This window comes from Neoarius graeffei, chromosome 12 (genome assembly GCF_027579695.1).
Source record: "Neoarius graeffei isolate fNeoGra1 chromosome 12, fNeoGra1.pri, whole genome shotgun sequence".
Lineage (NCBI taxonomy): Eukaryota > Metazoa > Chordata > Actinopteri > Siluriformes > Ariidae > Neoarius > Neoarius graeffei.
Genome location: NC_083580.1, coordinates 43,754,130 through 43,777,878, shown reverse-complemented (window position 1 = coordinate 43,777,878; position 23,749 = coordinate 43,754,130).

Below are 23,749 nucleotides of genomic sequence, written 5' to 3'. Positions count from 1 at the left end.
ATTCTTTTAATTCTTTTAATTAATTATTTTAGAATAAAGATAAAATTATTTTATGTAATTTTATTTCTCTATTGTTTACTGTTTTTGTTTTTACTTCTGTAAAGCACATTGAACTGCCATTGTGTATGAAATGTGCTATATAAATAAACTTGCCTTGCCTTGCCTTGCCTAATGCCATGAGTCCCACTAAGCAGCATGCATAGTAAGTGCACACAATGTTCATTGTTAAAAATGACTGGCCTCAGCCTGTGGTCTTAGTACTGTAGGAGTAAATATGTTGGTGTGTGACATTTACTATTAATCTGGCTGAGCAGAGGTGTGTGTGTGTGTGTGTGTGTGTGTGTGTGTGTGTGTGTGTGTGTGTGTGTGTGTGTGTGTGTGTGAGAGAGAGCGAGAGAGAGAGAGAGAGAGAGAGAGGAAGGGATGGGTGATGTTCGTGTGCCCATATGTATGATGTGGCTCTTTGCAGTAACACAGTAAAAAATGTGGCTCTTGGTCTCCAACTGGTTGGCCACCCCTGCACTAGTATGAATCAATTTAATCCCCCAGAATTTGTACAATTTGCGTAGTGTGCATGACATAAGTTGTGCCTTGATCAGTCAGGATTTCTTTCGGAATCCCAACTTGGGAGATAACACAAAAGAGTGTCTCCACAACACTGTGTGCTGAAATATTGCAGTGAGGCATTGCTACCAGATATCACATTGCATAATCTACTATGACTAATACAAAACGATGCCCACATGCAGATCAATCTAATGGTCCGATGAGATCCATGCCAGTTTATTCAAAGGGGATCTCAATTAACGGTAATGGGCGCAATGGCACTTTTGGTGTGGCCGCTGGATTCACCAGCTGACATTCACCACATGCCACAAACCACCTGCAGACATCAGCACGAATCCCTGGCCAAGAGAAACTGTCCATGAGATGATTTAGTGTTTTATCCTGCCCCAAATGCCCAGCCATAGGATTATGATAAGCTGCATGGAATAAAAGTTCACCACGGCTCTTTGGGACCAAAAAAATTTGTCATCTTTTCTTTCATTTGAGCATCCTGCATCACTCAATATAGCCTATCCTTAAAGGAATAATCCGGAGTGATATGCTTTCTAGGTCTATTTTTGCATTATTGGGAGTGCATACGTTGAGTTGCTACCACAATCACGTCAATCGGATGTGTTTTGAGACGGTTCGTTTTTTGCGATTTCAACCGGAAAGCACTAACACGGCAGTGCGAAGGGCATGTCTTTTTGCCGATACAAAATGCTAGTTTTAAAACCATTGCAAAGCTCAAAACAACATGACAGTTCTGTGGAAGTGAGTAGAGGGTTCCTACAAACAAAACGAAGTGTCCCCAGCTCTGCAAGTGCACGGACAAAGTGTGTAGAAGAGTAAATACAAAGCAAGTACCTTACCTGAAGTTGTTCTTCTCCAGACGCCATCTTCAGGGGAAAGTCCATAAAAGTCGAGTGCCGAGTGCAGAGCCCATCCCGCTGGAAATGTGCATTTTGTTTTGTTGTCATGTTGTTTTGAGCTTTGCAATGGTTTTAAAACTAGCGTTTTGTATCGGCAAAAAGGCATGCCCTTCGCACTGCCTAGCACCCTGGTATAACAATTACACTTGCACCTTAAAACAGACCACTCAAAAATTAGAATATAAATAGCATCAAACAAAATCGGTAGTATTCCAATTAGCATGGAAGGAGAGCCTCCTGAAGTATATACAAACCTCTTAATGCTGCTCCATCAATGTATCTCTCCACTTTAATAGAGGATAACAAAAATAATCCTAGATTCGTATTTAATACTGAAGCAAAATTAAATATGAAAAAGACCACCATAGACATATGCAGAGCCCTGTGATGACCTGGCGACTTGTCCAGGGTGTACCCCGCCTTTCGCCCGTAGTCAGCTGGGATAGGCTCCGGCTTGCCTGCGACCCTGTAGAAGGATGGAGCGGCTACAGATAATGAGATGAGATGAGACATATGCAGACCTGATTCTTATTTAATACTGAAGCAAAATTAAATATGAAAAAGACCACCATAGACATATGCAGACATATGTAGTAGCAACGACTTCATAAAATTTTTCAATGGCAAAATTGAAAATATCAGACAAAAAAAAATTCAAACTACTAATTTAAGGCCAGACAATTTAAGTCATCCTTTAGTTAATAATATAACTGTACCAGATCAGCAAATAGAATGTTTTATTCCCCTGAGAAAAATTGAACTAACTTCACTAATTTCCACCTCAAATTCTTCAACTTGTGTACTACATCCCTTACCTACGTGACTCTTCAAACAGAACATACCAGAAGCAATTGAACCTCTTCTAAAAATAATAAATTCTTCCCTTAGAACTGGTTTTGTACCCAAATCCTTAAAACTTGCAGTCAGCAAACCCCTGATTAAAAAATCTCACCTCGACCCCTGTCAGCTGTCCAATTATAGGCCAATATCAAAGCTGTGGCACAGCAGTTATGCTCATATCTACATAGCAATAACATCCATGAAATGTATCAATCAGGATTTAGACCTCATCATAGCACTGAAACGGCACTAGTTAAAGTAATAAATGACCTACTACTGGCCTCTGATCAGGATTTTGTCTCTTTCCTTGTATTGCTTGACCTTAGTGCAGCCTTTGACACAATTGGTCATACCATTCTCTTTGGTAGACTCAAAAATGTCTAGGGTCAAAGGAATGGTCCTCTCCTGGCTCAGATCTTATTTAACTGATTGTTACCAGTTTGTTGATTTAAATGGTGATTTTTCTATGCAGACAAATGTAATGTTTAGTGTTCCACAAATTTCTGTCAGGCCCACTGCTTTTTACTTATATATATTTCTGATTACATCATATACTTGGATGGCCATTCTGTTCCTTCACGTGCAGCAGTAAAAGACCTCAGGGTGATCACTGACTCCAGACTTTCATTTGAAACTCATGTCAATAATCTTACGAGATTAGCTTTCTTTCATCTCAGAATATTGCTAAAATAACAAATATAATATCACTACATGATGCAGAAAAACTAGTTTATGCCTTTGTTACCTCTAGGCTAGATTACTACCATGCCTTACTGTCTGGATGTTCCAATAAGTGCATAAACAAGCTCCAGTTATGCCGCTTTTCCACTACCAATCCGGCTGAGTTGGGCTGAGCCGTGCCGTGCTGAGTTGGGCTGAGTCGAGCTGAGTGGGGCTGTTGGAGTTGCATTTCGACTACAACCGCGCTGAACCGTGCTGGCTGGAAGTGGGTGGACACATTGGGTGGAGTTAGAGAAAGTGGGTGGACGTCACGTGATGTCGTTAGGCGGCGCAAACAGTGACATCAGTGACCTTTTAAGCGGTAGTCTCACGACCCGGATAGTAAACAATAAACATGGAGGACATGGAGTCGTTAGTGTTGCTGGTCTTGGTGCTGTGGCTTGTTGTCACTGACAACGCCAACAGATACTGGCAAGAGCGTATAGATGAGGCGAGGCACATAAGGCTTCAGAAATTCTCGTAATTCATAATTATTCTTCTTCCGGGTTTACGGTGTTTACAGATCCCAGCGTGCTCGCAGGGTGTGTGTGGGCATGTGAGGACACTCCTCCTCACCAATCCGTGCACAGGGGAGTGTCTCCTTACGCCCCTAGCCCCACTCGGCTCGGTTTGGCTCGCTTCAGCCCTACTCCAAAACCGTGCGAGTTTTGGGTGCTAAGTAAGGCTGAAGCGAGCTGAGTCGCACCACTCTGAGGTAGTCGAAACGCGAGCCGTGTCGGGCTGAAGCGAGCTGAAGTGAGCTGAAAAAGGGTAGTGGAAAAGGGCCATTAGTTGAAAATGCAGCAGCAAGAGTCCTTACTAGAACTAGAAGATATGACCACATCACCCCTATCTTATCCACATTTCAGTAGCTCACAATCAAATTTCCCATTGAATATAAAATAGTACTATTGACCTATAAAGCAGGCTATTTATTGGTACTTCAAATAGTGAAGGCTACAGCAGGGGACAGAACCTTCTCTTACAAATCTCTACAGTTGTGGAACAGTCCAAGTCATGTTCGTGACTCAGACACAGTCTCAGTGTTTACATCTAGGCTGAAAACATATCTGTTAAGTCAAGCCTTTTGTAAATAGCTTTTTATTAGGTAAAGGAGTAGATCTGCATGGTCCTCTGGCATAGAGTGTTTTAGGTAAACTGGGATGTATGGATGCTGTCATCCCCCCAATTATCATGCATTCACTCAGGTTTGTTGATGGTGAAGTGGCTGGCTGCTTTATCTTCCAGAGTGCCCTCATGTCTGTGTTACCTTCTGGCTCTCCCTTTTAGTTATGCTGTCATATTTAGTCTTGCTGCAGTCCCTCCTTGCATTCAGTGCACAATCTATGCTGTTCTTAACTATAAAGTGAAAATGGGCAAAACTAACAACCTGTGTTTTCTTCTCTCTCTCCCCCATTCGCTCTATCTCTCCCTCTGTCTCCCCGTCAAGTTACATCTTGATCCTGAGACACCAGTGATGGTGGCCTCTCCTGCTCTTCAAACCTGCCTGATCCATTTTGATGCCCTACTTCTGGCTGGAGTCTCATCACATTGCTCCTGTGCAGGATGGTCTCATATGGACAGTCGAAAACACACTTATGCCCCTTTTCCACCAAAGCAGTTCCAGGACTGGTTCGGGGCCAGTGCTTAGTTTGGAACCGGGTTTTCTGTTTCCACTGACAAAGAACTGTCTCTGGGGCCAGAAAAACTGGTTCCAGGCTAGCACCAGCTCTTTGCTGGGCCAGAGGAAAGAACCTCTTACGTCAGCAGGGGGGGCGGAGTTGTTAAGACCAACAACAATCACAAGACCGCAAAAGGTCGCCATTTTTAAGCGATGAGAAGCAGCAGCTGTACAAACGCGAAGTCATCCATTATTGTTGTTGTTGCTGCTTCTTCTTCTCCGTGTTGTTGTTGCTTCGATATTTGCGCCAAGGTTTATGCAAACGCAGCGATGTAACTGATGTATACAGCGACATAATGACATGGCTCCCCTTAGCACCACAAGCTATGGAAAAGCAAACTGGTTCTCAGCTGGCTCGCAAGTTGAACAAGTTGTGAACCAGCACCAGCACTGGCCCTGAACCAGCCCTGGAACTGATTTGGTGGAAAAGGGGTATTTGAAGATGGGTCTAGACAATTACAGTTTTGCTATGATGGCTGAGCACGATAACTGATATGATATCTTTAGGACTGAAGTTGTCCTGAACAGTTTTGCACTCAAGTCTCCATCAATGAACAGTTGCTAACGTCAACAAAATAGTCTAATACAATAATGAATTTGTTGGTTACACAATTAGACTTTGTGACTATATAGGATATAGTTATAGAAGAAAAAATATTTATAATCATGCTATCTGTTATCACCCAAATGAGGATGGGTTCCCTTTTGAGCCTGGTTCCTCTCGAGGTTTCTTCCTCATGTCATCTGAGGGAGTTTTTCCTTGCCATCATGACCTCAGGCTTGTTTAAGCAGAATCAGACATTAGACAAGAACAGGTTAACATTCCTATCCCTAAACTTGGGCAACTTGTCTCCTCAGTCCCCAGATGTTTACAGACTGTTGTAAAGAGAAACGGGGATGTCTCACAGTGGTAAACATGGCCTTGTCCCAACTTTTTTGAGATGTGTTGTCATGAAATTTAAAATCACCTAATTTTTCTCTTTAAATGATACATTTTCTCAGTTTAAACATTTGAAATGTCATCTATGTTCTATTCTGAATAAAATATGGAATTCTGAAACTTCCACACCATTGCATTCCGTTTTTATTTACAATTTGTACTTTGTCCCAACTTTTTTGGAATCAGGGTTGTAAATATTAGGTATGTTGTGTATGTACAGTGGTGCTTGAAAGTTTGTGAACCCTTTAGAATATTCTATAGTTCTGCATAAATATGACCTAAAACATCAGATTTTCACACAAGTCCTAAAAGTAGATAAAGAGAACCCAGTTAAACAAATGAGACAAAAATATTATACTTGGTCATTTATTTATTGAGGAAAATGAGCCAACATTACAGATCTGTGAGTGGCAAAAGTATGTGAACCTTTTCTTTCAGTATCTGGTGTGACCCCCTTGTGCAGCAATAACTGCAACTAAATGCTTCTGGTAACCGTTGATCAGTCCTGCACACTGGCTTGGAGGAATTTTAGCCCATTCCTCTGTACAGAACAGCTTCAACTCTGGGATGTTGGTGGGTTTCCTCACATGAACTGCTTGCTTCAGGTCCTTCCACAACATTTCCATTGGATTAAGGTCAGGACTTTGACTTGGCTTTTCCAAAACATTAACTTTATTCTTCTTTAACCATTCTTTGGTAGAACGACTTGTGTGCTTAGGGTTGTTGTCTTGCTGCATGACCCACCTTCTCTTGAGATTCAGTTCATGGACAGAACTCCTGACATTTTCCTTTAGAATTCGCTGGTATAATTCAGAATTCATTGTTCCATCAATGATGGCAAGCCATCCTGGCCCAGATGCAACAAAACAGGCCCAAACTATGATGCTACCACCACCATGTTTCACAGATGGGATAAGGTTCTTATGCTAGAATGCAGTGTTTTCCTTTCTCCTAACATGATGCTTCTCACTTAAACCAAAAAGTTCTATTTTGGTCTCATCTGTCCACAAAACATTTTTCCAATAGCCTTCTGGCTTGTTCACATGATCTTGAGTAAACTGCAGATGAGAAGCAGTGTTCTTTTTGGAGAGCAGTGGCTTTCTCCTTGCAACCCTGCCATGCATACCATTGTTGTTCAGTGTTCTCCTGATGGTGGTCTCTTGAGCATTAACATTAGCCAATGTGAGAGATGACTTCAGTTGCTTAGAAGTTACTCTGGGGTCCTTTGTGACCTTGCTGACTATTACATGCCTTGCTCTTGGAGTGATCTTTGTTAGGCCCTGTCCACACGGCAACGGATTCAGGTGAATCTGATAAAATTGTTTATCGTTTCGGCCTGGCGTCCACATGGCACTGGCGTTTTGGGTGCCCCAAAATGATATTTTTTTGAGAACGGGTTCCAGAGTGGAAAAATCTGGCAACGGCGCTGTTGCGAAGTCGTCTGGATGAGTAGAACGGATTTGTTTACGATGATGTCACAACCACATGACTAGAACAAGCAGCACTCTCGTGCGCATCATTCGTAACAACAGAAATTGAAATTGTTTACACATTAACCTGACTAACCTGCCAGACAGACAATTTACACCTGCTTTGATGAACAGAAAGTACAGCCTTCCACACAAAGCAACAGTTATCTGACTATAATGGAGGCAGAGGGGAAAATGGTCAGAAGACCCTTCAACAGACTGTTTTGTATGAACCACTGCATTGCATTCACTTTTGTATACAGCTTTTCTTTTAAATAAACAAGTAACTGAACCATTTCTTGAATTTCTTTTTTTTAATTGGATAAGACTGCTTTTCAAAATATTCACACACATTGGCGCTTACATTTCCAAAACGAACTGAAAGAGGCCAGCGCCTCGTTCCCATAACTACCTGCGCTCTTAAAGGGCCAGCGCAGAATTTCCCCACCACTACACACAATGGCAAGTGGGAAAAAAATAAACCTGTTACATGCGCGTGCATCCTACTTCTTCTTGTATTGTTCTGGTGTCTCCGATGGGACCGTCTTACAGCGCACGTAGTGGTGTGGCATGTGTATTGCATCGTTTTCAACAAGCGTTGCGTTGCCATATGGACCTGATATTTTACTGATCCATTGCCCATGTGGACGCGATATTTAACAAAAAAAAATCTCGTTGCCATTGTCATGTGGATGTAGCCTTAGTCGACCACTCCTGAGGAGGGTAAAAATGGTCTTGAATTTCCTCCATTTGTACACAATCTGTCTGACTGTGGATTGGTGGAGTCCAAACTCTTTAGAGATGGTTTTGTAACCTTTTCCAGCCTGATGAGCATCAACAAAGCTTTTTCTGAGGTCCTCAGAAATCTCCTTTGTTCGTGCCATGATACACTTCCACAAACATGTGTTGTGAAGATCAGACTTTGATAGATCCCTGTTCTTTAAATAAGACAAGGTGCCCACTCACACCTGATTGTCATCCCACTGATTGAAAACACTTGACTCTAATTTCACCTTCAGAGTAATTGCTAATCCTAGAGGTTCACATACTTTTGCCACTCACAGATATGTAATATTGGATCATTTTCCTCAATAAATAAATTACCAAGTATAATATTTTTGTCTCATTTGTTTAATTGGGTTCTCTTTATCTACTTTTAGGACTTGTGTGAAAATCTGATGATGTTTTAGGTCATATTTATGCAGAAATATAGAAAATTCTAAAGGGTTCACAAACTTTCAAGCACCACTGTATATTTGCCCATGTATACATATGCTGTCTGAATAATTCTGACCCTGTGTTGATTTTAGAAAACCCAAAGAAAATTAAAACTTGTGCACCAAATCTGAGTGGTTTTTTTAATTCAAGATGTATGCTGTACATTCTGCCACAGAAAAAGAACAGTTCAAAGAAATTACTGAAAGCCCAAATATTGCCATGACATTCATATTCAAGATGACATTCATGTCACTGTATGTAAACTTCTGACCATAAATAAATAAATAAATTATGTATATATCGCTCTTTATTATTTTTTATTATTTACTGTTTGATGTTGAAAATTCCACTCATAAATTTTTGGCAGTGCACACCTGTTAACTGAAAAGCATTCCAGGTGACTACCTCATGAAGGTGGTTAAAATAGTGCCAATAGTGTGCAATGCTGTCTTCAAGGTAAACACTGGCTATTTTGAAGAATCTAAAAGATGACAAATGTTTTTGGACATTTTGTTTACCAAATAATTCCATATGCAGTACCCTTCATGATTATAGGCACCCCTTGTAAAGGTTAGTAAAAAGGGTTAGAAAATAATCTACCTTTTGTTGTAGTAATTTCATCTTACACTGAAAAAAGAGAAAAATCCAACCTTTCATTGCAATAAAAGTATTCAGAGACTCATCTCATCCAGAAATAAATATTTTCAACAAAAACACATCTATCACTATTATTGGTTCTTTGTAAAACCTTCCTTTGTCAGTAAAACAGCAGCGAGTCTTCTCCTATAACATTTTATAAGGTTGGAGAATACAGAACAGAGCATCTGATACAATTCCTCTTTACAAAATCTCTTCAAATATTGAGGGTCCTCGGCCCTCTCTTGTGCACTCTCCTCTTCAGCTCACCCCAGAGGCTTTCAATGGGGTCAGGGGACTGAGATAGCCAAAGCAGAAGCTTGATTCAGTGGTCATCTAACCATTATTGTGTTGATTTGGACATATGCTTTGGATGATTGTCCTGCTGGAAGATCCAATGATGACCCAGTTTTAGTTTCTTGGCAGAGGCAGCCAGATTTTCATTTAAAATGTCTTGGTATTTCATGGACTCCATTATGCCATGTACATTATCAAGATTTCCAGGGCATTTGGAAGAAAAACAGCCCCAAAACATCACCATACTTCCACCATATTTTACAGTTGGGATATGGTTCTTTTCGTTATAGCCATCCTTCTTTTTACTTCAAATCTACCTTGAATGTTTATTGCCAAAAAGCTCAATTTTTGTTACATCAGACCATAGAACACAGTTCCAGTCAACATTGTAATAGGATTTCACAAACTTCAGACACTTATGTTTGTGGTTAATTGAGAGAAGAGTCTTTTTTATGGTATACCTTCCAAATAATTTGTTGGCATGGAGGTGGGGTTTGATGATGGTTTTGGAAACCCCAAGAGTTTACTTTCCTTGTAATTCACCAACAGTGATATTTTGGGATTTTTTGCTTCTCTTCCCATCTTCCTCACTGTGTGGGGGAGCAAAATAAACTTGGGTCCTCTTCCAGGTAAGTTTGTAAAATTTCCAGTTGGTTTCTTCTGACCTTTTTGTTTTAGCCAGCATTAACTTTTTCAGTAGGTTGTGCTACAGTAACTCTTCTGTGGGATTGGACCATATGGGCTAGCCTTTGTGCCCCATGCGAATCAATGAGCCTTTGCCACTCATGACCCTGTTGCAGGTTCACCAGTTGTCCTTCCTTAGACCACTCTTGGTCAACACTAACCACTGCATACCAAACACCCCCCACAAGATGTGCCATTTTGGAGTTGCTCAAACATAGTCAGCTAGCCATTACAATTTGGTCCTTGTCAAAGTTGCTCATATCCTTACACTTGCCCATTTTTCCTAGTTCCAACACATCAACTTCAAGAACTGACTGTTCTCTTGCTGCCTAATATTCCCCACCTCTTGACAGTTGCCATTGTAATGAGATCATCAATGCTATTCATTTCACCTATCAGTGGTTTTAATGTTATGGCTGATCAGTGTATATATATACACACACACACACACACACACACACGTGCATGTCAAAATATTAGAATATCATGAAAAAGCTCATTTTTTGTCATTTATGTCAAAAAGGGAAATGTTACTCTATATTCATTACATCTCATCTCATTATCTCTAGCCGCTTTATCCTGTGCTACATAGTCAGCTGGAGCCTATCCCAGCTGACTATGGGCGAAAGGCGGGGCACACCCTGGACAAGTTGCCAGGTCACCACAGGGCTGACACATAGACACAGACAACCATTCACACCTACAGTCAATTTAGAGTCACCAGTTAACCTAACCTGCATGTCTTTGGACTGTGGGGGAAACCGGAGCACCTGAAGGAAACCCATGTGGTATTCATTACATGTAAAGTTAAATATTTCAAGCCTTTTTTGTTTTAATTTTGATGATGAAGGCTTAAAAATCAGAAATCCAGTATCTCAAATTAAAAGAATATTTCATTTCAAATTTTAATAAAACAGTATACAGACATGGAACATTTGTTGGTACCTTTCCACAAAACAAACAAACAAACAAACAAACCACACAATTATCTCTGAAATAACTTGAAATTGACAAAAGTTAATGGCATCTGGAGCCCCATCCAGCAACTACAACATGGGCCTTACTTAAGATTAAATTATCAAATTTAGACATGTAAAAACTGACAATGCCACCTAGGAATTGGTGGAGCCTAGGACTCTGGAAAGGCTTACAGGTTCTTAAAATAATCAGGGGAGCAGAGTTAAAACCAACAAAAGAGTAAAACCCAATTTAAAATTAAATTTATTACACAATAAAACATAACCCAGGATTGAATCTTTAAATTAATGCCACCAATAAACTACTAAAAAAAGAAATAAAATGCCAAACAGACCTGCTAAAAAACACTAAACAAAAAAAGACTGATTCGCAGGAGAGTTAAAGCCCCATTAAATGTTCAAGTCCATTTCAACAGCTCCTCCTGTGTCCACACTTCTTCTCTCGGTCACTCAATGTCCTCCTTGCATGCCTCTCACGCCAATTCAAAGCTGTGGAGATCACACACACACACACACACACATATATCCAGAGCAGTGGGCAGCTATGCTACAGTACCCAGGGAGCAGTTGGGGGTTAGGTTCCTTGCTCAAGGGCACTTCAGCCCAAGGCTGCCCTATGTTAACCTTACAGCATGTTTTTGAACTGTGCATCTTTTTTTTCTGATCTCCTCAAACAACTCACTCCTTTGCTTTCTCTGGTCCATGATCAATGTGGTGCACACAACGATACCAAATGGCAGAGTGACAACTTTTCTCCGTTTAAACAGAGTGAATGACTGATTACAAGATTTAAGACACCAATTATAAGATATTCCTTTATTGATCCCCATGAGGAGGAAATCCAGGATACTAATTAAGCTAAAACAATTTGTTTGAAATATCCCTATAATCCAGTTATTTATAATCTTTTCTAGGGGTACCAACAAATTTGTCCAGGCTATTTTAGAATATCTTTGTAAAATAAACAATAAATCATCTCTTCTCATACTTTTTTTTCTTTATTCTATGACATACCAAAGGCATGCAAGTACATATGAGCAAATTGCTTTTAATTTCATTACTTTTCAGGCGGAATAAAGCATTGTTTCAACGAGCTTTAAGGGTACCAACAAATTTGTCCACATCTGTAAATCCTGCATATCTCTTGGTCTAGTTTAGCACATGCAACCACAATCATGGGGAAGACTGCTGATTTGACAGTTGTCGAGAAGACGATCATCGATATCCTCCACAAGGAGCATAAGACACAGAAGGTCATTGCTGAAAAGGCTGGCCGGAAAAGATGCACAAGCAGCAGGGATGACCACAGCCTTGAGAGGATCATCAAGAAAAGTAGATTCATGGACTTGGGAGAGCTTCACAAGGAGTGGACTGAGGCTGGTTTCAGTGCATCAAGAGCCACAACTGTTGCATTCATAATATCAAGCCACTCCTGAACCAGAAACAACATCAGAAGCATCTTACCTTGACTAAGGAGAGAAAGAACTGGACTGTTACTCAGTGGTCCAAAGTCCTCTTTTCAGATGAAAGTAAATTTTGAATTTCATTTGGAAAGCAAGGTCCTACAGTCTGGAGGAAGTGTAGAGAGGCACAGAATCCAAGGTGTTTGAAATCCAGTGTGAAGTTTCTGCAGTCTGTGATGATTTGGGGTGCCATATCATCTGTTGGTGTTAGTCCACCATGTTTTATCAAGTCCAAAGTCAATGCATCTGTCTACCAGGAGATATTAGAGTACTCTATGCTTCCACCAACTGACACACTTTATGGAGATGTGGATTTTCTTTTCAAGCAGGACTTAGCACCTGCCCACAGTGCCAAAACTACTACCAAATGGTTTGGTGACCATGATATTACTGTGCTTGATTGGCTAGCCAACCAGCCTGATCTGAACCCCATAGAGAATCTATGGGGTATTGTCAAGAGGAAAATGAGAAACACCTGACCCAAAAATACAGACAAGCTGAAGGCCACTATCAAAGCAGCCTAGGCTTCAATACCACCTCAGCGGTGTAACAGGCTGATCGCCTCCATGCCATGCCACACTGATGCACTAATTCATTGTAAAGGAGCCCTAACCAAGTATTGGCTGTATAAATCAACATACTTTTCAGAAATTGGATATTTCAATATTGTAAATCCTTTTTGGACTGATCTGAGGAAATATTCAAATAATTAGAGATACTGGATTTCTGATTTTCATGAGCTATAAGCCATAATAATCAAAATTAAAACAAAAAAAAGATTGAAATATTTTGCTTTATGTATAATGAATATAGAATACAACCCCGATTCCAAAAAAGTTGGGACAAAGTACAAATTGTAAATAAAAACAGAATGCAATAATTTACAAATCTCAAAAACTGTTATTGTATTCACAATAGAACATAGACAACATATCAAATGTCGAAAGTGAGACATTTTGAAATTTCATGCCAAATATTGGCTCATTTGAAATTTCATGACAGCAACACATCTCAAAAAAGTTGGGACAGGGGCACTAATGGCCCTTTTCCACTACCCTTTTTCAGCTCACTTCAGCTCGCTTCAGCTCACTTCAGCCCTGCTTAGCCCCTAAAACTCGCACCGTTTTGGAGTGGGGCTGAAGCGAGCCAAGCCGTGCCGAGTGAGGTTGGGGGTGTGAGCAGACACTCCCCTGTGCACTGATTGGTGAGGAGGAGTGTCCTCACATGCCCACACACGCCCCGCGAGCGTGCTGGGATCTGTAAACACCGCAAACCCGGAAGGAGAATAATTACGAATTACGAGAATTTCTGAAGCCTTATGCGCCTCGCCTCATCTATACGCTCTTGCCAGTATCTGTCTGCGTTGTCGGTGACAACAAGCCACAGCACCAAGACCAGCAACACTAACGACTCCATGTCCTCCATGTTTATTGTTTACTATTCGGGTTGTGAGACTACCGCTAAAAAGCTCACTGATGTCACTGTTTGCGCTGCTTAACGACATCACCTGACGTCCACCCACTTTCGCTAACTCCACCCAATGTGTCCACCCACTTCCAGCCAGCACGGTTCAGCGCGGTTGTAGTCGAAATGCAACTCCAACAGCCCCGCTCAGCTCGACTCAGCACAGCACGGCTCAGCCCGACTCAGCCGCGTTTGTAGTGGAAAAGCGGCATAAGAGGCTGGAAAAGTTAAAGGTACAAAAAAGGACCAGCTGGAGGACCAAATTGCAACTCATTAGGTCAATTGGCAATAGGTCATTAACATGACTGGGTATAAAAAGAGCATCTTGGAGTGGCAGCGGCTCTCAGAAGTAAAGATGGGAAGAGGATCACCAATCCCCCTAATTCTGCGCTGACAAATAGTGGAGCAATATCAGAAAGGAGTTCGACAGTGTAAAATTGCAAAGAGTTTGAACATATCATCTACAGTGCATAATATCATCAAAAGATTCAGAGAATCTGGAAGAATCTCTGTGCGTAAGGGTCAAGGCCGGAAAACCATACTGGATGCCTGTGATCTTCGGGCCCTTAGACGGCACTGCATCACATACAGGCATGCATCTGTATTGGAAATCACAAAATGGGCTCAAGAATATTTCCAGAGAACATTATCTGTGAACACAATTCACCGTGCCATCCGCCGTTGCCAGCTAAAACTCTATAGTTCAAAGAAGAAGCCGTATCTACATGTGATCCAGAAGCGCAGACGTCTTCTCTGGGCCAAGGCTCATTTAAAATGGACTGTGACAAAGTGAAAAACTGTTCTGTGGTCAGAAGAATCAAAATTTGAAGTTCTTTATGGAAATCAGGGACGCCGTGTCATTCGGACTAAAGAGGAGAAGGACGACCCACGTTTTTATCAGCGCTCAGTTCAGAAGCCTGCATCTCTGATGGTATGGGGTTGCATTATTGCGTGTGACATGGGCAGCTTACACATCTGGAAAGACACCATCAATGCTGAAAGGTATATCCAGGTTCTAGAGCAACATATGCTCCCATCCAGACGACGTCTCTTTCAGGGAAGACCTTGCATTTTCCAACATGACAATGCCAAACCACATACTGCATCAATTACAGCATCATGGCTGCGTAGAAGAAGGGTCCGGGTACTGAACTGGCCAGCCTGCAGTCCAGATCTTTCACCCATAGAAAACATTTGGCGCATCATAAAATGGAAGATATGACAAAAAAGACCTAAGACAGTTGAGCAACTAGAATCCTACATTAGACAAGAATGGGTTAACACTCCTATCCCTAAACTTGAGCAACTTGTCTCCTCAGTCCCCAGATGTTTACAGACTGTTGTAAAGAGAAAAGGGGATGTCTCACAGTGGGAAACATGGCCTTGTCCCAAGTTTTTTGAGATGTGTTGTTGTCATGAAATTTAAAATCACCTAATTTTTCTCTTTAAATGATACATTTTCTCAGTTTAAACATTTGATATGTCATCTATGTTCTATTCTGAATAAAATATGGAATTTTGAAACTTCCACATCATTGCATTCTGTTTTTATTTACCAGGGATTCTTGAGATGAGGGACAAAACCTGTCCGGGAGATAAAACTCATTGTAATGATTAAAATGTGTTTAGAAAATGTCAAATAACTTGATTAAACAATAAAACAACAACATATATATACTACAAAATGTTAATTAATGTTTTTTTACACATATATTGTATTTTAAATAGCCTAGTGTGCTGCCTGAACCTAAAAATACCCATGTCCGAAAGCACGTTTCATGACTTCACAATACTTAAATAATTGTTTAAAGTACATTAAAACAAACAAAATTGCTACTGTGATCATGTATTTTAAATGAATATTCAACCTGCGTAGGAACCAACCATTTAAAAAATATATTTATGTACTTTTTACGGGATTGAAATCGTGTCCGGACTTTCTGTCAACACCATAAGATTTTTCTAAAAACGCAAAAAATCAGGCATTATAGTGGCCAACTCACATTCTAAGGACCCCTTTTCTGCTCCCTGTGTGGTGGACATGCCATGAGGGCTCTGCTCTGGTAAGTTAATATTTCACATATTTGTCTTAAATTATCTTCTTTTACAAAACCACCTATGTCACAACCATAGAGTGTCAACACCATGGTCGATAAAATTCAAGGTTTATGTGATTTTATTCAGAAATAAAAGTTTAATCTAACTTTATTTTGGAGGCCATAAGCAGCTGGTGAAAAACAAGATGGCTCCTGCAAAGAAAACACGTTATGATGAAAAGTTGAAGATTTCGTCAACTCCGTAAGACTCCATCAGACGTCAACTCCACAGAAAATTTGTCTTATGGAGTTGACCACTTAACTTATGGTGTTGACAAATGGGACTTGAATGTATTATTTACCCATTTAATTAAATTTTATACATTGACATTGTAGTTTTATTATTTTATATTTTAATAACATACATTCATTCAATATGAAATACACAGAAGATAATTATTTCTTTTGTAATACTGAATTCAGTCTGTATGTACTGTGTGTGTGTGTGCGTGCACGTGCGTGCGTGCGTGTGTGTGTGTGTGTGTGTTCATTATGTGAGAAATAAGTAAGTTACAATACAATACACGTTATGTTTTCCATTTAAGGTGCTTAAATAACGAAGAGCTTTTGTATTATTTGAACATTAATATTTGTTGAATATGGTATAATTATTATTATGCTGATTTCAATCTGCCTATTATAAGGAAAGTAAGTCAAGTACACACATGTATACATGTACATGTTTTGAGTCTCTCTCTCTCTCTCCCCCCTCTCTATATATATAGTATAGAGAGAGAGAGAGAGAGAGAGAGAGAGAAAGTCTCAAAACATGTATACATGTGTGTACTTGACTTACTTTCCATATATGTGTGTGTGTGTGTGTGTGTTCATGCCATGACATTGGATGAGTTCAAGATTTTCAGAGATGTTTACATTCAAAGGCTGAATTACTGAATGTTCTGAATGTTCTTTGTCCATGATCCACATATTTGATGAGATGGACTGTTCAAGAGATTAGAAAAGTCTACTGCCCAGTTACTGTTTTTAAAGTGGGTGTGAGTGCAAAAAAAATGAGTTTTTGAAGTTCAATGGTCATGGTAAATGAAGTTATACCCTGTTCTCTTCTAATCCGTCAACACCGTAAGATGTGTGTCAACTCCGTCAACAGCTCGTCAACTCCATAAGATGAGTTTTCTTTTCATTTTTGTTTTTAAAAGATTTTATTATATTGTCTCAGATTATCTCAATAAAAACACTGCATTTCCTAAATGAATTTGTAATTTTTATATAGCTGAATACCATTGTCTGTTTTTTAGATTAAAAACTAAATGCGAAAATGTATATTTCCCCACTAATAATAAGCGATAGCTCCATAATTTATTTATTTTAAGTAATCGTAGTAGTTTGAAAATGTGGATAGATCAGCACAGATTAAAATTATCTCCAATATTCAAAAGAACTGCAATAATTTTATTCAAAATACATATTTTCTAGGTTTCTGTGTGTCTTATGGTGTTGACAAAATTCCATGCTTGTCCAGCAATCATGACAAAAATGTTAAAAATGTTAAACCTGGGAGATTGTATTTTGACAGCATTAAAAGGCCAACATCTGGGGCAACTATAATATATAAATATATTTTGGAAAAATCAACATTTTATTTTTAGAAATTAAAAACCCATTTTATCCCTTGTCTCAAGAATCCCTGTTACAATTTGTACTTTGTCCCAACTTTTTTGGAATCGGGGTTGTACATGAAAGTTTACACATATATATATATATGTGTATAATATAGTTATTAGAAACACCTTGAATGGTGCAGCTTGGACACATCCTCAGTGATAAACCCAGGATCACAGGGTATTTCGGGCCTTGGATCATCAGACATCCTCACCTGGGCGACCCAGCCGGGGTTGATCAATCCCCGACTTGTGTCCAAGCAGCGCACTACACCATGTATCGCCCCTCTTAATCCACAGCCACCTTGAGGCTTTCTCTGCTGCCTCACTGATGTTCTTGGTGGCTTTCCTCTCCTGTAACCCCCTGATGCCAAGAAGCCTGAGTGTTCGGTGCAGGCTCTGCCCTGGAAATCCCCTACAACCGACCTCGATTGGCTCACAGCGGGCCCTCCAACCATTCAGCCTGCAGGCCTCTACCAGCTCCAGGTACTTTGCCTTCTTCTGCTCGTAAGCCACCTCAATCCGGTCGTCCCAGGGGACTGTTAGTTCCACCAGCACCACTTGCTTTGAGCTCTCAGATGTTAGGACCATATCTGGCCTGAGTGTTGTGCTGGTGATGTGCTCAGGGAACTTCAACTGCCTCCCAAGGTCCACCTTCAGCTGCCAGTCACTCGCTGAGGATAACAGCCCAGTTGGGACCTTTCGCTGCTACTGAGGCTTCTCTCCAGCCCTGATGAATGTGATGTTCAGCCTTACTGGGGGCTGGTATCTACTCTGCTGGATTCCAGTGCAGATGGTGTCAGCAACCACCTTCAGCACCTGGTCATGGTGCCATCTGCACTGCCCCTCTCCCAGGGCTTTCGGGCAGCAGCTTAAGATGGTGTTTCTGCCAGCCCCCAGCAATGCAAGTTTGATGGACTTGGGAGGACATCATACACAGACTGAATCAGGAACTTGAGTCTTGCTGGTTCTGACTTCCAAACTTCTGACCAGGTGATCTTCCGAGTCGATGCATGGTCCCAGTTGGTCCAAGCTCCTTGCTGGCGCATGGTCTCTGCTCTGCTACGGCGTTCCTCCTCCACCTCTGCCCGGATCTCACCCTGGATAAGCTGCTGTCTTTCTCTCCCCTGGGCTTTATCATAGCATGGTTTAGTATGGCTACCAAGCCCCGCTTGTCCAACTGCTGCCGAGCCCACCAAGACGCCATGTCGCAGCCTCACTTCTGCCTGCTGGACTGCCTCCTGTGCCCGCCACTTCCTTCCAGTTCTGACAACTATGCCTGCAGAGGAGACTCTGGTGTCAGATGAGTCTCTGTACAGTAACACCTCCCTGGCTCTTGTTACTTTGAATTCCTCTGTCAGGCCAGAGAAGGAGCAACAACACCGCATCACTGGCCAAAAAAGCCCAACAGCATCTGTACTTCCTCCGCAAACTGAGGAGAGCAAGAGCCCCGGTCCCCATCATGCACACTTTCTACAGAGGCACCATCGAGAACATCCTGACCAGCTGCATCACCGTGTGGTATGGCGCCTGCACTGTGTCCTGCTGCAAGTCTCTGCAGCACATCGTGAGAGCAGCTGAGAGGATCATTGGTGTTGCTCTCCCTTTTCTAATGGATATTTATAACTCCCGCCTCACCCGCAAAGCCATCAGGATTGCAGGTGACCCCACCCACCCATCTCACAACCTCTTCAGTCTGCTGCCGTCGGGGAGGAGACTGCTGAGTCTCCGGGCCAAAACCAGCAGGCTCAAGAACAGTTTCTTTCACCAGGTGGTCAGGAGGCTCAACTCCCTCCCTGTTCTGCCCCTCCTCCCCCCTCTGCCCCCTGCCACAGATTCTACTCGCACACCCCCTTGCCCCCCCTTCAGCATCTGACATGTCATCCTCACAGTTCCCCCCACACACACACACACACATACATACATCTCATCGTTCATTAACACACTGAACTCAGGGACCGCACATTTCACTTTACCTCACTCATTTGCACTATTCCACACTACTTCACCTTAACAGCTGCTATTTGTTTATACTGCTTATTTCATGTTTACCTGCTATACCTCAAGTGCCCTTGACTGTTTGTCTATTTGCACCAATTTATGTGTGTGTGTGTGTGTGTGTGTGTGTGTGTGTGTGTGTGTGTGTGTGAACTTGAACCACAACATGGTTGTCATCTTGGAGACGCTTTCGGCTTTGCAAGGAATAAGTATTTCGGAGACCAAATGGAATTGAATTGAATAGAAATGGGCAGAAATGGACAGATATGGATGAAATGGACAGATATGGATGAGTGGTGTGGATGTGTAATGACTGCGTCTGTTTGAAAGACCAAACAATCTCTATCTTATCGACATTCGGCTCCCTGAACAGCACCGGCCTCGATCAAGGCTGTTGCTAGGGAAACATTTCCCCCAGAAGGTCACTGCTGGGAGACACTCTTGCATTCTTCGCATTCCTTCCCCAATTTTCCGCGGTTGCCGTTTTTCACCTCCAGTGTGACAAGCGGGTGCGTGACCAGCGCCATTTGCATGGCTGCAGGAGCAGACAGCTACTTGCTTGCGCCGGGTTACCTCTACCTCCTCCCCTCCTACCCCCTTACCCCTCCCCCCACCCCTGATTGCCCCTCCTTCCCCCCTTTCCCCCCCTCAAGTCCCATGTTTTAAAGTGTGCTTGTGCGGAGGTTTTTAAATGCTCCCACACTGTACTCCTGATAGGAGCATAGTGTGTGTGTGGGGGGGGGGGGGGGTTCTTTTTTTCCTCATCTTTCCTCATGTTACTACTGTGTTTCTTTTTATTTTCTTTTATCCCTGTCTTCCTGTCCTGTTCCCCCTCTGTAAGGACAGGCTGATGGTCAATTTCACTGGTAACAGTGATAATAAAGGGTTCATTCATTCATTCATTCATTCATTCATTCATATATATGAGTATTTAGTCTACGTCTAGTTCTTTTCTAGAGTGTTTATACTGTTTATATTGTTTGAGTGTTTAGTCTGTGTTAGGGTTCACCCAGTCGGAAACGGTCAATCAGTCAACTTCTCGGGACCCCCGCCCTCGTACCACCCAGACGTCTGGGACGGAACACCGCAAAAAAAACAGAGAACCAGAGATCGGTTTCACTGCTGTTTATTCACAGTATTCTCGCCAAAGATGAAAGATTACAAACACCTTTTATAACAAATTATAATCTCTCTAAACGGCTATTGTGTCTGTCGAATGTGTGTGTGTGTTTGTATGTGACCTCAGAGAGGGGGGTGTGTGTGTGTGTGTGTGTGTGTGTGTGTGTGTGTGTGTGTGTGTCTCTATGGGAGGGTGTGAGTAAGTGACATCATTTTGATATCTGTGTGTGTGTGTGTGTGTGTGTGTGTGTGTGTGTGTGTGTGTGTGTGTGTGTGTGAGAGAGCAAGTCACATTTTAATTACATCACTGTTCTGATGGAGTGTTCAGATGTATGTGTGTGTGTAAATCATAACATAATGACATTTCTGATCATATGACATGATAGCAAGGTACAAACAGATTTTAAAGGTCATTGCTTACACACATACGGAATTTTTCAACAAAGATATATTATAAGAAAGTAAACAAAAAATAAGAACAAACCTAAACAAAGACAGTCATATGAAAAACATCTCATATCAAAATAAACAAAATGTTCCCAAACAATGTCCAGCCGAGACAGAAGGTCATTTTAACTGAACATAAATTAATCCTTAATTTTGTCACCATTTTAATAAATTACCGCCTTCTTGGTCAAGAATAATACTTATATAAACCTAACAATCTGTCTAGTTCTTATCTAGTGTTTACACTGTTTATATTGTCTGAGTGTTTATACTGTTTACAGTGGTGCTTGAAAATTTGTGAACCCTTTAGAATTTTCTATATTTCTGCATAAATATGAACTAAAACATCATCAGATTTTCACACAAGTCCTAAAAGCAGATAAAGAGAACCCAGTTAAACAAATGAGACAAAAATATTATACTTGGTCATTTATTTATTGAGGAAAATGATCCAATATTACATATCTGTGAGTGGCAAAAGTATGTGAACCTCTAGGATTAGCAGTTAATTTGAAGGTGAAATTAGAGTCAGGTGTTTTCAATCAATGGGATGACAATCAGGTGTGAGTGGGCACCCTGATTTATTTAAAGAACAGGGATCTAGTAAAGTCTGATCTTCACAACACATGTTTGTGGAAGTGATTCATGGCACGAACGAAGGAGATTTCTGAGGACCTCAGAAAAAGCTTTGTTGATGCTCATCAGGCTGGAAAAGGTTACAAAACCATCTCTAAAGAGTTTGGACTCCACCAATCCACAGTCAGACAGATTGTGTACAATTGGAGGAAATTCAAGACCATTGTTACTCTCCCCAGGAGTGATCGACCAACAAAGATCACTCCAAGAGTAAGGCGTGTAATAGTCGGCAAGGTCACAAAGGACCCCAGGGTAACTTCTAAGCAACTGAAGGCCTCTCTCACATTGGCTAATGTTCATGAGTCCACCATCAGGAGAACACTGAACAACAATGGTGTGCATGGCAGGGTTGCAAGGAGAAAGCCACTGCTCTCCAAAAAGAACACTGCTGCTCATCTGCAGTTTGCTAAAGATCATGTAGACAAGCCAGAAGGCTATTGGTAAAATGTTTTGTGGACGGATGAGACCAAAATAGAACTTTTTGCTTTAAATGAGAAGCGTTATGTTTGGAGAAAGGAAAACACTGCATTCCAGCATAAGAACCTTATACCATCTGTGAAACATGGTGGTGGTAATATCATGGTTTGGGCCTGTTTTGCTGCATCTGAGCCAGGACGGCTTGCCATCATTGATGGAACAATGAATTCTGAATTATACCAGCAAATTCTAAAGGAAACTGTCAAGACATCTGTCCATGAACTGAATCTCAAGAGAAGGTGGGTGATGCAGCAAGACAACAACCCTAAGCACACAAGTTGTTCTACCAAAGAATGGTTAAAGAAGAATAAAGCTAATATTTTGGAATGGCCAAGTCAGAGTCCTGACCTTAATCCAATCGAAATGTTGTGGAAGGACCTGAAGCGAGCAGTTCATGTGAGGAAACCCACCAACATCCCAGAGTTGAAGCTGTTCTGTATGGAGGAATAGGCTAAAATTCCTCCAAGCCGGTGTGCAGGACTGATCAACAGTTACCGCAAACATTTAGTTGCAGTTATTGCTGCACAAGGGGGTCACACCAGATACTGAAAGCAAAGGTTCACATACTTTTGCCACTCACAGATATGTAATATTGGATCATTTTCCTCAATAAATAAATGACCGAGTGTTTATACTGTTTATATTGTTTGTTTTTTCAATTATTCTATTTTTATTTTTATTTATTGCATTGCCTGTTTGCACCTTGGGTCAGAGAGGACTGAAATTTCATCTGTGCTGTATGTCGAGCATGTATAGCATATTTGACAATAAAGTTGACTTGACTTGACTTAGTGTGCCCATAAAGGGCAATGCAGCTCAGACTCTTTGGCAGACCCAGCTACCTGCGCAGGAACTGGCTGATGTTTCGCTCAAAGCCCTCCACTGTTGTTATTGGGACTTGGTACATCAACAATGGACATAGAAGTCTTGGCAGGATGCCATGTTGATATATCCATGCCTTGAACTTCCCAGGAAGGCCTGACCTGTCCACTGCTGATAGCCAGGCTTTCAGCTCTGCCTGCATTAATCGGATCACCGCTGTATCTCTCAGGGTGGCATTGAAGATCTTCCCCAGGCTCTTCACAGGCTTCTCTGACACCAATGGAATTGGGAGTCCATCTAAGTGGAAGTGGTACTTGTCCACCACTCTCCCCTTCCTCAGGACCAGGGACCTGCATCTGGCTGGCTTAAATGACATTCTTGCCCATGTTACTAGCCTTTCCAGGCCTCTGAGGAGCCAGCGGCATCCTGGCACTGATGTTGCTGTGACAGTCAGATCGTCCATAAAAGCTCGAATCAGCAGTTGGCAAATGCCAGATCTGGACAGAGGACCTCTGCACTCCACTTCCGCTGCCTTGACAAGCATAGTCATCACCAGAGCAAACAGCATCACTGATATGGTGCAACCAGTGATGATGCCTTTTCTAGGCGGTGCCACGCAGATGTTATTGCTCCAGAGGTGAATCTCATGCTGAAACTACTATAATAGT